General features: G+C 35.6%; 1 long non-coding RNA gene across 7 annotated transcripts in view; it reads right to left on the bottom strand.

The window, feature by feature from the left end:
- The window catches only part of LOC110404437, a 249,209-nt gene that overhangs the window by 133,511 nt on the left and 102,308 nt on the right, over positions 1-13,390 (bottom strand). For all 7 annotated transcript variants that reach the window (XR_002442250.1, XR_002442244.1, XR_002442249.1 and 4 more), the window contains one exon: positions 10,794-10,869. This is a non-coding gene — a long non-coding RNA (uncharacterized LOC110404437). The remainder of the gene's footprint in view (positions 1-10,793; positions 10,870-13,390) is intronic.

Raw genomic sequence — 13,390 nt, 5'->3', positions numbered from 1 at the left:
CCACTCAACTGTTCTCTTGCCTTCAGTCTTCACTGAAACAAGCTGGAGTGTCCGATCATTTGAAGAAACAGATCAGAAAAACTTTGATTGTTTGGGGGTGGCTACTGGCTCATTTGTTGCTGGATCAGTTAGTCAAATGGGCTCAATATGCATTCAGCAAAACATCAGGCTTCTCACTGGCACAAGCTACCATGCAGTTAGGTGCAGAACCGCTATACGGAAGTACAGGTGCCCCACGACCTTCTCTTTTGGAAGATGCAGAGTGATAGAAAGGAGATTGCATCTGGTTTTAACAAGTATTTGGGACCTATCACAAACATGGTTTATGGGCTGTGAATTGTGGTGTGGAGGCTTTCTGCCCCTAAGTCAGGCAAGTAAACTCAAAGAGATATGTCATAAGCTGAGAAATAGTATTTTAATAGTTTTGTTAATTATGATATCAAATGTGCAGTATTAAGTTCTTTTCTATGCTCTCCTTAAGCTTTTAATACCAGCTTTGCAGGTTTCTTCTTTATCTGATTACCCTGTGGAAATTCCAGTTCCAAACCCAACTAATCAATTCAGCATTTATAAATAATGTTGACTAAATCTATCATGTGTGGACTGTTCAATACAAAATCAGATAAAAGATGTAAAAAGGAATAATTAGTTCTGTTGCCTATTTTTTTCCTGTGATGAAAGACTTTATCAAGCAAAGATCAGAAACAGTTACCTATTTCTTTTCTAAGTATTACGCTGTTAAAAAAAATTGTTTTGACATATTTTCAAACAGAATGAAAATAGGAAATAATATTGTTAATGAAAACATCTAAACAGCCTAAGGTATTTGACCTTTCACAAAGCTCACTATAAATAACTTCCAATAGTGTGACTTACACTCTGCAACTGCAACAGATTGATAAGGAACAATGGCAATGGGAAGGGAGGAAAACAGATTATGAAATGCTATTCTCTATTTCAGATATTATGATGTAAAACATACCTGTTAATGCATTGCAAATACCAAGGTTATGTGGTTGAATTTGGTGATGTGATGAACTGCTGAAAAGGATATCAGAAATGCACCAGGGTAAACAGGAAGGAACAACAACAAAAAAACACTGATTTCTATAACAGCAAGTTCCATTTGTTTTGAAATAACTTCTTTCTTCTAATAATTTCCTTAGTAATCTGTAACTCTGTGTTATGTCACTTTTGGCAATATCTTAAGTAACACAACTCTCAGCCTAATGAGAGACAGGGAGATTTGGCAAGGAGGAATACAAAAAAGCAGAAGAATGGATAGAATAATGTTTTAAGAGAGTTACACTCTCCCAAAACACACTATTCCATATTGCTATGAAGCAATGTTTTGCATAGTAAATCCATCTTCAGAATGAATTTATTTCCACTGCCTGGGAAAAAGAAGACATAATTCATAATTCCACATCCAGTCTGCTAGGAGGGTTTTTATTTCTTAAAGGCAACTATTTCCTCTCTGTTTAGTGCAAAGAAAATGTGAAAAACATGTTATAAACACAGGTAAAACAGTAGTGGTAGCTAGGTTAAGCCCTTCCACAGCCCTTTAGTTACCATAAAATTGCTCCAAAAATTAATACATCAAAATTAAACAAGTAGAAGCTGTTTTTTTGTTTTTTTTTTTCCCTTTAATATTTACCTAGTTGCTTGTCTTATTGTTTGTGAAACCATTTGATGCTGTGTAGTAATCCTAACAATAGATTTATTAGCCTATAATTATTCACAGAAAGCCTTGAGGTGCACAGTTTTCAGTCCCTTAACTCCAACACAAAATGTTTCCCATGCAGTTGCATATAGAGATCAACATCTTGACATAGAAGAGTATCCAAATATTAATTTCTTGTAACAGGCAACACTAACATAAGAGTCATCAGTATCTGCTAAAATATTAATAGCATTAAAGCTAACATTATTCCTTATTTATAAATGACAATGAACTACTTCAGACGCCACAGATCTCATTTCATACATCAGATTATCCAATTTTCTCATTCTGGAGTACATTTGAATACAATTTTTGGTACACTGTTTGGGAAAAGTGAGAGTTTACTACTTCGGATTGCTTCACCTGAAATATTTCACAGTTAATGTTAATTCTCTTCTCCAACATAAGCATAATCATGTTTTTAAATTAATAATTATAAAATATAACCGTACAATACAAAGGGTAAAAATGAACTGTAGAATTCTAATTAGATATTTACCAATTGAATAAATGAGTTATAATATGTGACCAAAATGCTGGGAAGAAACTTGTCCAAAGCCAATTGTTGTGAACTACTGTCAATGCATTTCCCTTTCTTTTACACTGAGATTAATATATAAGGCTTTATCATCTTCTGGTGAGAATAACCATGGGGTTTTACTCATACAGATAATCTTACATCAGTAAATACACAATTAGTAATTACTGAATTACTTTTTTTTTTTTTTAACTGCTCACTAAGAAGACTACAATTTACAAGTGGTTTATTTTCCCCATCTAAATTTTATGAATAGATAAAAACTAGAGACCTAAACATTTGAGGCATTCAAAAGATGTGAAGAATTCCATGCTTAGGTAACACTTCTCCCAAAAACATTTTGCGTCACCCTAACCCACTTATATTCTTCTCACACAGTGAAAAACAATGCTGCACAAATCCTCAGAGCTGCACTGACAGACTTACAAAATTCCTGAACCTCAGATACCAGGCACAAGTACATACATTTCTGTATGCAGAATACTTCTTTTGACCTACAGTTATGGGCTCCAAGGTCAACAATGCTGCAACTCAGAACCACTCAGTGGGAACAAACATTGAGGTTTTCACACAGAAGTTTTCCCCCAGAAGCTGCTACTTTTGGAAACTGAGACAAAAGCAGACAGCGAGGAAGCAAGTATGTAACTTCTCTGATAAAATAGCTACCCTTGAAACTTTCACTGAATGATCTCCTAGGGGAAACTGATCCTTACAGTATGACGCCCACATATTAACCACAAGCACTATCCTCACTCATGGTAGGAAAATAAAATTGCTATGGAAATAAAATTCTCAGCTCACACAGTGGTAAATTTACCACACATCTAATCCATGATCCAAGGGATGAAGCAGAAAGCATTTTACCCAGCTGCCATACCCATAGCAGCAGAGCTATGTCTGAAGCTGACCATTGCTACTCAGCAAGAACAGCACTGGTAGGGGCACAGAGCAGAACAAGTGGGGCACATGACAAGTTCGCTTTACTGCCTGTCTACACTGAACCCTCGTGGCAAAGGTAGGCAGGTACCTCCAGCGAATTCCTACTGTGAAGCCTGTCATTAAACGCACATTCAGGCAAACTTTTGCTTTGCCTGTTCATCTCTTCCTTTTACCAGCACCAAATCAAATTCACGTGGGAAAATCTGGAAAATGACCAAAATAGCTGTGTTTTTATCTCTACAAAATGGTATAAAGCTAATTCTCTTGGAGTTTACATTTCCACTTTAAGAATTTTTGCATTCCTGTAAGATATTCCTGTATGCTTGAGAGGCGTGTAAGTGAGCACAAGAAAGCTCAGAAGAAACAAAAAACACAAGTTCAGGAGAAAGATGAACCATGCTTGGGAAAAGTAAAGTTCTTCAAAGAATTCTCCACAGCAGATTATTTATCAATGGGATCTAATGCAGCTTCCTAGAAAAATCAAATATTAAGTAAATTTTTCAAGTAAGAAGTTATTCAATATTAAAAAAAACAAAAAACATAGGCTTGATACAGTTGGTCTGCCTGTTACTTAAATGAATAAACTAGATAGGAAACTTCAAGCCAATAAGGAGGATAAAGAGGTGAGCAAGAATGTGTCTTCTTGAAATGAAAGAGAACCATGTAAAAGGAAAACCAAATCTGGGCTAACTGCAAGTTGTAGATTGTCAAAGGAAGCAATTGATTTGACTGTGCTAGAGGGTTCCTCTATACAGGAATATAAAAAAAAATTCGGAACAGAAATAATTAAGCTTCTATTTAGAGATTCTTAGAAATAACACTTCCTTACCTTTGTTAAGTTCAATCATTGCTACACAGAAGTTAAAGCAGCTAGCACCTCCACTATATATATATATATATATGTATGTATGTATACATTCAAACCTTCTCATTAATGTCATCAGTAAAAGACAGTAGCCCACTAAAACAAATCAAGTGTTAAGTTTTAAATATAATTCTGACATAACTTGAACATCAAAAGGAACTAAAACTTTCCTGGCACAATCCTTGCTTTGTCACTTACATTTTTGTTTCCTTACTCTACATCAGGTATTTCTCTCAACTATTTTTTTTTGTGATCTGAAAAATAACAGATGGACAATGGTAGAATCCAGGTCCCTATTCAACAAGCTTTCAGTATAGCATTTTGTTAAAAGTGTGCAATTCTCAATGACAGTTTTTTCTGGTAAGATTTTAATACTATTACAGTACCTGCAGGGAAATGACTGCAAGAAAAAGTAAAATAATGTCTCTACATTTATTACTATCCCTTCAGGCACAAAATCAATCCCGAAGACCAATAGCTGTACCCTTTTTACTGTTCATTATTTATACACACCTGTATAGTAGCCCCAAATTATCAATAAATTGTTTGGTTTTGTTTTTAAATCTATTAACCCCAATCTTGTTCTCACAAACTCAATACATGCCCAGAACGAAGATAAACTCATGGCCCTATGAAAAAGCTCTTTCCATTAATAACAAGATCACTTTCACTGACACTGAATGTGTTGCAGGGATGGTAGGAAGAGGTTACATATTCCATTTGACAAACTGACATTGCTAGAAAGTGAAGACAAGTTGTCAGCTGCAAAATCTCTTTCTTTGGGCCTGAAACAAAACTTTCCACCTCTTGTCATTTGGACAACCTTTTGAGAAAATACCTGTTTTTGGGTTTGTTTGTTTGTTTTGGTATTGAGAAGGAGAAAATTAAGGACAATGATGCTCAGACAGAACTTGAATAATAAATGATATCATTCATGCAGGAGAAAGAAACACAGAAGTAGTGAAGCTTATACACAAAAACTCTCTGTAGATTATATGAAAATACTAAAATAGGCATACAACAGCAAGCAACACCACTATGGTTGTTAAAGCAGCTAAAACTGGAAGACATGTTTAACAAGCATTTAACTTCGGAGACTCATGTTACGTTGATTGTATTTAACTAGGGAAAAGCAGGATGATATATCTTTGTATGATGAGGGATTTCAAAAAAGAGCACAATCCCATTGACTATACACTGTCATGGCCTTGCTCTGCTTGTATGGAAGCCCTTAGAGGCCTGTATTTAAATACATGGCTAACTATAAACTCTCATGTTGCCTAGTTGACTTGAACAGGAATAGTCATTTATTCAATTCAGATTCATTCATATGCTGAAACACCGATAGGGCTCTAAACATCTTCTACTTACGCCAGCACAAACTCTTAAAGAACACTTGCTTCACATCAGTATGAGACAGGAATGCAGAATTTAACATCTATTACAAACCAGCTCTGCCATTAGCTGTTGTCAAAGAACAAGGTATTATTTGTTGTTTTGTAGGTATCTTGGTGATTAAAGAAGTTTAAGAAGGGCACCTTCACTAATAATATGTGCTTCACATTGATCATGTTTCCAGCAATCATTAGTATTCATTAGCACCAGTCAACTTCTTAATTCCTTTTTGCTTAAGTCCAAATTATTTTAAGTTATTTACAACACCCTGTAGGAAAGAACAAGGCTCTCACAAATCTTAATGGCTTATTCCCACATCTTCATATACCTGCACTTCTGGGAAATACATGCAGACCGTGAGAATATTCTAGCCCCAAGTCCACAGATTTAACTGCACATAAAATTCTCCACACAGAATAAGCAGAAGATAAGATTGCACAAGGAAGGGAGGGCGCGTGGCAGAAATATGAGATACGGGAAGGCAAAATAACTTCCTCTTCCACATCTCACTCTCTCTTGTAAATTCTGTTTTGTAACATCCTGCATCTCCAATCCATCTGATGCAGTCTCTTTGGACTGTAAATATTTTCTTACAAGACAATTTTATCATACTGCTTGTCAATGTAATTTCAGTGGTAAGTTCCCAAGGCATTTTCATACGACAAGCTTGTCCAACATGACTACCAATTTATAACACGAAGACTTACCTATTCTTTTTCTGCTCCCTTAATCACATCCACCTCTGCTACCTTTCCTTTCACCACTGCACCAGGTGTGCATGGGAAAGCACTGGGTCTGCAGGGCAGTCTCTGTGAGTGGAGCTGCAGCCTGTCCTCAGCCATCTCTGCCACAGCCCCAGCTGAGCCTGTCACAGATGCTAGTGGCACATCTGTGAAAGTATGTTTATGAAAGCCACTGCATTGTAAAGAGGCTACTTCATTCATCCTAAGGTAGATTTGTCATATTATAGGAAAGCTAAAACAAAACCGCTGTCAGAGGTTTACTAAATCAGCATGCAAACACTTATTCTCTTGCTATTTGTAGTATCTCATCACTTTCACCCGATGGAGCTTTCCAAAGCCAACTCATTTGTAATTGGACCCACCCAGATACCCCTAGGTCCACACACAAAGCTGGATGTCCCTAACATTCCCCTCCAGCCAAGGACTCTCTTAATCTCTCCAGGCTTTATTCAATATTTTCATACCAGTGACCACACTAACATGAACTAGTCTGGTTTTTCTGTGAGAAGAGAGTAGGCAACCTCAGAGTTGTCCATACGAATGACCATGGAGATATTTGTCATTCAAAGGCCCAATTTCATCCATGAGTTAACTGCACAGATTTGCCTGTGTGAGTTGGTAAATAACCTTACCTAGCCAAATGTTTAAGCAGCTAAGACATTCATTTTCCAACAGCTTTCTTTGTAGCAAAGAAACAACTAAATAAATTATAAAGCAGATTTTAGAGAAAGGCTTGAAAAATTAATGGAAATCTGAGTGATCAAGCCTGGAAACGCCTGATGTGAAGCTAGCTGCATAGCTCTGATCAAATCAAAATAGTCAGGGAACTGTTTCACATCAATGCAGACATCTCTGGGAATACTTTCATAGTGACACCACTTCAGCACACTTTATTAAACTTGTTAAGATACATTATAATCACATCTGACAAATGAATAAGCTTGAGTCTGTTCCAAAATGAATCTACATATCTCTATAGTTAATTTACATGCTGGCTTAAAAATATGAAATTATGCAGTAGAGATAATTGCCTCCTAAAAGGTGAAGTATAAAAGCAAAATAAATAAATCAACCAATAAAATGATTTGCTTTTCTGATGATATAACTCTTAAACCTCTTCTGAGCTCTGGCAAAACAACATAGCTCATAATAAAGGAAAGGAGTGAGCAATTCCTCCTCACTTGTTCTATAGCTAGGTAATGAAAGCTTGTGTGAATTAATAGAAATTAATTTACAGCAGAAAGCTTTATTCTCACTAGCACTTAGAATACACAAAATAATAGCACGATTATTTGGTAATGTTATTCAGGGTGTTACAGGTAGCACTGAATACTAACACTGCAGCATCACTCTTGTTTTAACACCCTGCTTTTTCTGGCTCAAACTTTACCCATTTGTGTTGACATTTTCTATGAGTCTCTCTTTCTCTTGGCTTGAGCTTTTCTTTTTCATTTTTGATGCTTTCATCCTGATCAGCTCAGCCATTTCTGATTCTGCTAGTGGGAGAGAAGAATTTTGCACATGTTAAACTAGTACCCAGACTTTTTGTTTTGAAGCCTGCTAGCATTTCCACACTTCCCACACATGTAAGCAGGCACTCAAAAGATTAACAGGGAAAAGAATCTGTTCTCAGTGACTGAACTGGAGCCACTCATGGCTCAAACTGTCTGATTTCGCTGACCAAATTTACTGGCGTTGTACCTCCACTGGAAAGCAGGTATTGAATTTTATTTGCAATGCAGTAGTGCATGTTCTAATACCTTAATGTGAATAAGCACATCCTGTTCTTTGATAGTAAGGGTGAGAAAGGATTTTAGTAACTGCTGTTAGAAGACATATTAAAATGAAAAGCAGAGATCTTTTCTCTTCGCACTCTGTTGGCCTTCTAGCATCACAATGGAGAAACCTAGTTGAATTATAAGTTAAAAAAGAAAGAAAATGAGAAGTCAAGAGAAAAAGAGCATTTTCAAAAGAGAAAGTGCCAAAAAGCTGACTAGTCAAGGAAAGAGGGAGCTGATGGTGAGGAAGAAATCTGCTGGTAGTCATGCAGGAGAAAGAGCTGAACCTTCTAAGGGGGGGAACCAGTAAGGAACTAATTAAGGAAGCACAGGTTTTGCTGAAGAACAGTGTGTAATCATAACCTACATGAAAGGAACTAAATGACAACAGTCTGCCATTAAATTATAAAGACGTATAATTTTGTTTCACTTTTATTTTGTCCAGTGTATGATTGGTGGAACATATAAACACTGACAGCTAATTAAGAAATGCAATTTCAGATTCTGAAAAAAATTTATTTTCAAGAAAAACAGAAGTTTGAATGGGGACAAAACCACAAAAACTTTTAAATCTGTACTTTTTGCAGAAATATGACATTTCTAGAATGAAATATCCACATTCCGACTAGAATGAAATATCCATATTCTGACTACAGATCTTAATTTCAGTCTGCATCTGCCACAACTTCTATCACAGCTCATTAGGGATCTCCCACAGTCAAGAAATCTGGAGACCAGATGCCAAGTGAGTTAGCCAGCCTGGAGATCTAGTCTAGAAAATATGGCTTATGGAAAGCTCATAGTACGTGATCCCAAATACAGAATAATCCCAAGAAGCCTTGGGGCCTCGACAATCCATTTTTAATCATATACAGCTAGATGAGCAATTTAAGAGAATTTGAGCTCAAAAAAAAAAAAAAAGAAAGAAAGAAAGAAAGAAAAGAAATCACTCATGTGAAATACTTCCAACCAGGCAATCTGGCAAATTCAACATTTGGTAAAGTCCCAAAATATAAGACCTATGACTAGAAAAACCATCTGGTAAATAAACGCAAAAGAAGTCTCACTTTTGTGTTATTCTCCTTCATTTCTAGGTCATATCTTTATAAATCCCTGAAAACTCTATCAAAAGAGCACAAGCATCAGTTTTTTTCTTGTAAGAAAACACTTCATATTGTAAAGGCAAAATTTAATACAATTTATAGTTTGCTATCATGACATACCACGCACACATAACACAACATTACTGTAATATATGTACCATCAATGTTACAGTTTTTAAAATCAAACAAAAAGTATATATTTGCTGAGAAGAAAACATGAAGCTCTAACAACACACACTTGCTGAGGAGGATAGAGAAAATCATATAACATATTTCACTCTGGGACTTAGGAGTAAATGCTTCAAATGGAATGTACTTTCTGGATGATGAAGAACACACAGACCAAAGCCACACAGAGAACTAACGACAGCAGAATACAATTACAATCACAACTGATCCAAAGACTGCTCTCCAAAAGCAAACATTTTTTAGAACTGCTTTGGGATCTATGTGGCAATTTAAGGTGGCTTCTTTAATGATGGAACTCTTACAACAATGGGAAAAGCTCTGTGCCATAAACTTGAAAAATGGTTACTTCTCCTTTCCCCTATAACACACAAGCATTTTGATTACTACTCTGCACTAAAAGGATGTTTCAATTTAAAGCTCTTCAATAGGCTGCCAGGAATGCTCTGCTCAATGATAACTCTATTGTACAAGACAAGCGAGGAGAACATTACCTTTCTAAGCGGCCAGGAAAGTATGTTATTTACAGCCAAGTGACAAAACAAAAAGATGTGCAAAATGTCAAGGAGAAAATCCAAGACCCCAAGCATTAACAAACGGTCTGAAAAACACACAATTTTTTTCCTTCCTTCCCCCTATCCAGCACCCACTGGTCTTTATATACTCTGAAGTTTAAAAGTGATACACAATCTAATATCTAATGGAAAACTCGAAGCAAAAATGTCTAAAGATGATGGCAAGTAAGGCAATGATAATCAACAAACAAACAATTTCAAGAGAAGAGGGAGAAGGATATCTAAAAAAAAAAGTAATTGAAATCTAATATTTAGCTTTGTAACATTTTTACTAGATTTATTAATTTTTCTTGCACATTTTATGTTAATGAACTTGTTTTACTGTTACTTGGGATACAGCTGTCAAAATTTCACTGAAGTATAAAATTAAACTCCAAGACTGTGATTTTTAAGTGTTGGCAAAGAAAGTAGTCTGAAACAAAACTATCTCCTTGTCATCGTGGATTCTAAAACAACATGATGTTATGTGAAATGACATTATTGTTAAATGAATAAGGAACATCTTTGCCTAAAGGGTAGTTAAAGTGGGGAAGGCTTTTGAACAAGTTTGTCAATGGTAACTAAAGCCTGAAGAGGAGTAGAGGCATTGGGACAAGGAAATTTATCTCAGGAACTGGAATTCTTCAGAGTAAATGCTTGCTCTTGCATTTCTAACAATTTACCATCGGCAACAGATTACAGGTCTAAAAATCCCTACACACACACACATATAAATATTTAATGAAATACCAGTCTCCTGTTTTTCATTGTGATTCTCTGACACACGTCAAGACACTAGCTGAAGGCCTGTAAAATACATCTAGATTGGAAATTGGATAAAAAAAATACATCTTAATTGGAAATTGGAGCAGACTCAAAAATCAGATATGGTAACAGAGGATTGACTAACCTCTCAACTCAAATACTGAAAAAAATGCTTATAAATTAATTGTTATAAGAATGTCTTACTTTACTTTCTTCAGGCTTTACAAATAGTGGTGAAACTCTCTGGAGCACTGAAGAGATGTAGAAGTTTAGCCATGACCTGGGGAAAAAAAAAAAGAAAAAAATGATACAAATTAGTTGGTAAATTTTTTACACATGGAATACCTGTTAGAAATTCGTGTCAGTCCTTCAAGAACCTTTTAAGAGGTTGTCTCTACTGTATGTTTTGCCTACATTTGAACATAAAGATCTGGCTTGGTGAGACATCTGACCCAGTGTCAGCGTTCAAAATAATAAACACCACTAACTCTCACAATGAAGACAGCAAATAACAAACATTACTTCTCAGGTGACCCTAACTTTGGGAGGAAGACGTACAACTGCCAATTATTTCAGCTTTTGTGCACATTTCCCTCTAAGACACAAGCAGTATCTTCTGCAGAATATTAGTAAACCCAAAATGTTTTCAATTCTTTTGATGCCTATGCTGCCCAGGGAATTTAATTACGGTCTTTTTTTTTTTTTTTTTTTGAATGATTTACATTGGTAAGTGTCAACTGGACAAGAGAGATGTGAAATAAAAGAAAAAATAAGGTTAATAACAAGGAAGTAGACATGATGTAAAACCCTTATAATAACAATGAAACATGTAAAAGTTTAGAAGTGATGCTCCATCATGACAAATGATCAGGTCACTGTGCACAGTGACCTGACAAGTAATAGCTCAGGAGTATGTCTAGAGTTTACTGTAGCCTCAATCAAGCATTGCACGTAAGCATAAGTTCAATTTTAAGAATATGTACAACCCTGATAACTTCTAAAAGATATAAAAATGAACAAAGCACATGTTTCAGCTGACCACAGTGACATTATTCAATTACACAGATTTTTTTTTTTCTGAGTATAAAAAAAATATACTGATAAGCAAAGCACGCTTTTCAGAGACAATATAAGGAAGAATGATTTGAAGCAGAGACTTGTATTTTGGAAACCCCAATAGTCACACTGCTGTCTATCAAAATCAGCTGCTAATTTATATGTCATGCTAGGTGATAACTGTAAAATAATTCTACCAATAAATAGATGTTACTAACGAGTCCAATAAAAATGTTGACAAACAATATTTCAAAATCATAGCCCAGCTCTTCTCCAAGTAGTCACCACAGCTCACAAGACTAGAAGGCTTTCATTGGCAATGCTCCATTTCACCAGACAGGAAACAGTTCATAAACAAGTATCAGAGAAATAGTTACAGCTGGATTTTAATATAAGGTTTTTCAAGTTTAGTATTTACTATGGCATTCAACTATATGTATCAACATACTATGCTAGCGTAATACATAGCTACAGCACAGAACAGAATCACAGAATGGCTTGGATTGGAAGGGACCTCAAAAACCATCCAGTTGCCTCTTGAACACTGACTGGCTTGAGGTATCAACCACCTAACTAGGAAGCCTATTCCATTGTTTGATCACCTTCATCATAAAGAAAATAAAGAAATTTTTCCTAATATCCAGTCAAAATGATTAAGATTTATGAAATATAAAGTGATTAAATTGTGATAGTATAGTATTCCTAGAATAGTTTAGGCATTGTAATTGCCTAATCGGCATTTACAATAGGCATTTGTTTAAAATAAGTGTGTGCTTTTCATAACAAAGTTGCTCAAGTTAAATGAGCTTGACAGGAGAAGGGCCTCCTATAAAATTCATCAAACATTTGCTCTTCTACAGCTTTTTGCAGTGGCTGTATATTTGAATTTTAATATTGCTGATGATAACCATTGGCCCAGCAGGAACTCCATAATAAACTGTAGAGACAGTAAGCTATTGCAACAATTTACCACAGAGACAAAGAATTCTAGCCATAGTCATCTATCTATACAAATACAGAAAAAGCAGGGAAATGACATCTTCACTGAGGCAAATAACATTCCAAATGTACCAAACCATGTAAATCAATCTAGGAGAGCACTCGTTCAACTTCATGAGCAGACTATGCACTGACAAGTAGATCACTCACATCACTGGCAGACATGTTAGCAGTTTCCCTGTATTTGACATCTCAACAGTATATGCTTATTTAATACAGATGCAAAGATATGCATTTACATTGCTGTTATAGGCATACTTTCACCAAAGCAGAAGAGTTGGTGTCAATTAAGATTCCAGTAGGTGTCCAGTGTTCAAAAGGCATTTGCCTCTAGAAATCTGAACATGGAAGAACTCTGCTATAAAATATTTCTCTTTTGCAACACTTGTAATTTAAATAGAGCTCAAATGATTATATTTCATTTCAAGAGTGCCAAAAAAAGAGTGCTGAATGCCTAAAGAACTGAAACACTGATGTAGTCCTTTTGATCCTAAGATCACAAGTTCATATAAAGTTGCAAATGCCTCTACAACTGAAATACTGCTTTAAGGAAAACTGACAACCACAAACTAATTCAATTTACAAGAACTGAAACTCTTAGCTAATACGGTCAGAACTGTCATTTCCATGTGAAGTTCTGTTAGCAATCTAATACTGCTCCAGAAAGAGTATATGTTGTACTGTAACAGAGTAAAGTTTTATGGGCTGATACACTTGTGCAAAGAGCAAGGATCACTGGTCTTTCC

This window comes from Numida meleagris, chromosome 10 (genome assembly GCF_002078875.1).
Source record: "Numida meleagris isolate 19003 breed g44 Domestic line chromosome 10, NumMel1.0, whole genome shotgun sequence".
Taxonomy (NCBI): Eukaryota; Metazoa; Chordata; class Aves; order Galliformes; family Numididae; genus Numida; species Numida meleagris.
This window is presented reverse-complemented; position numbering and strand designations above follow the sequence as displayed.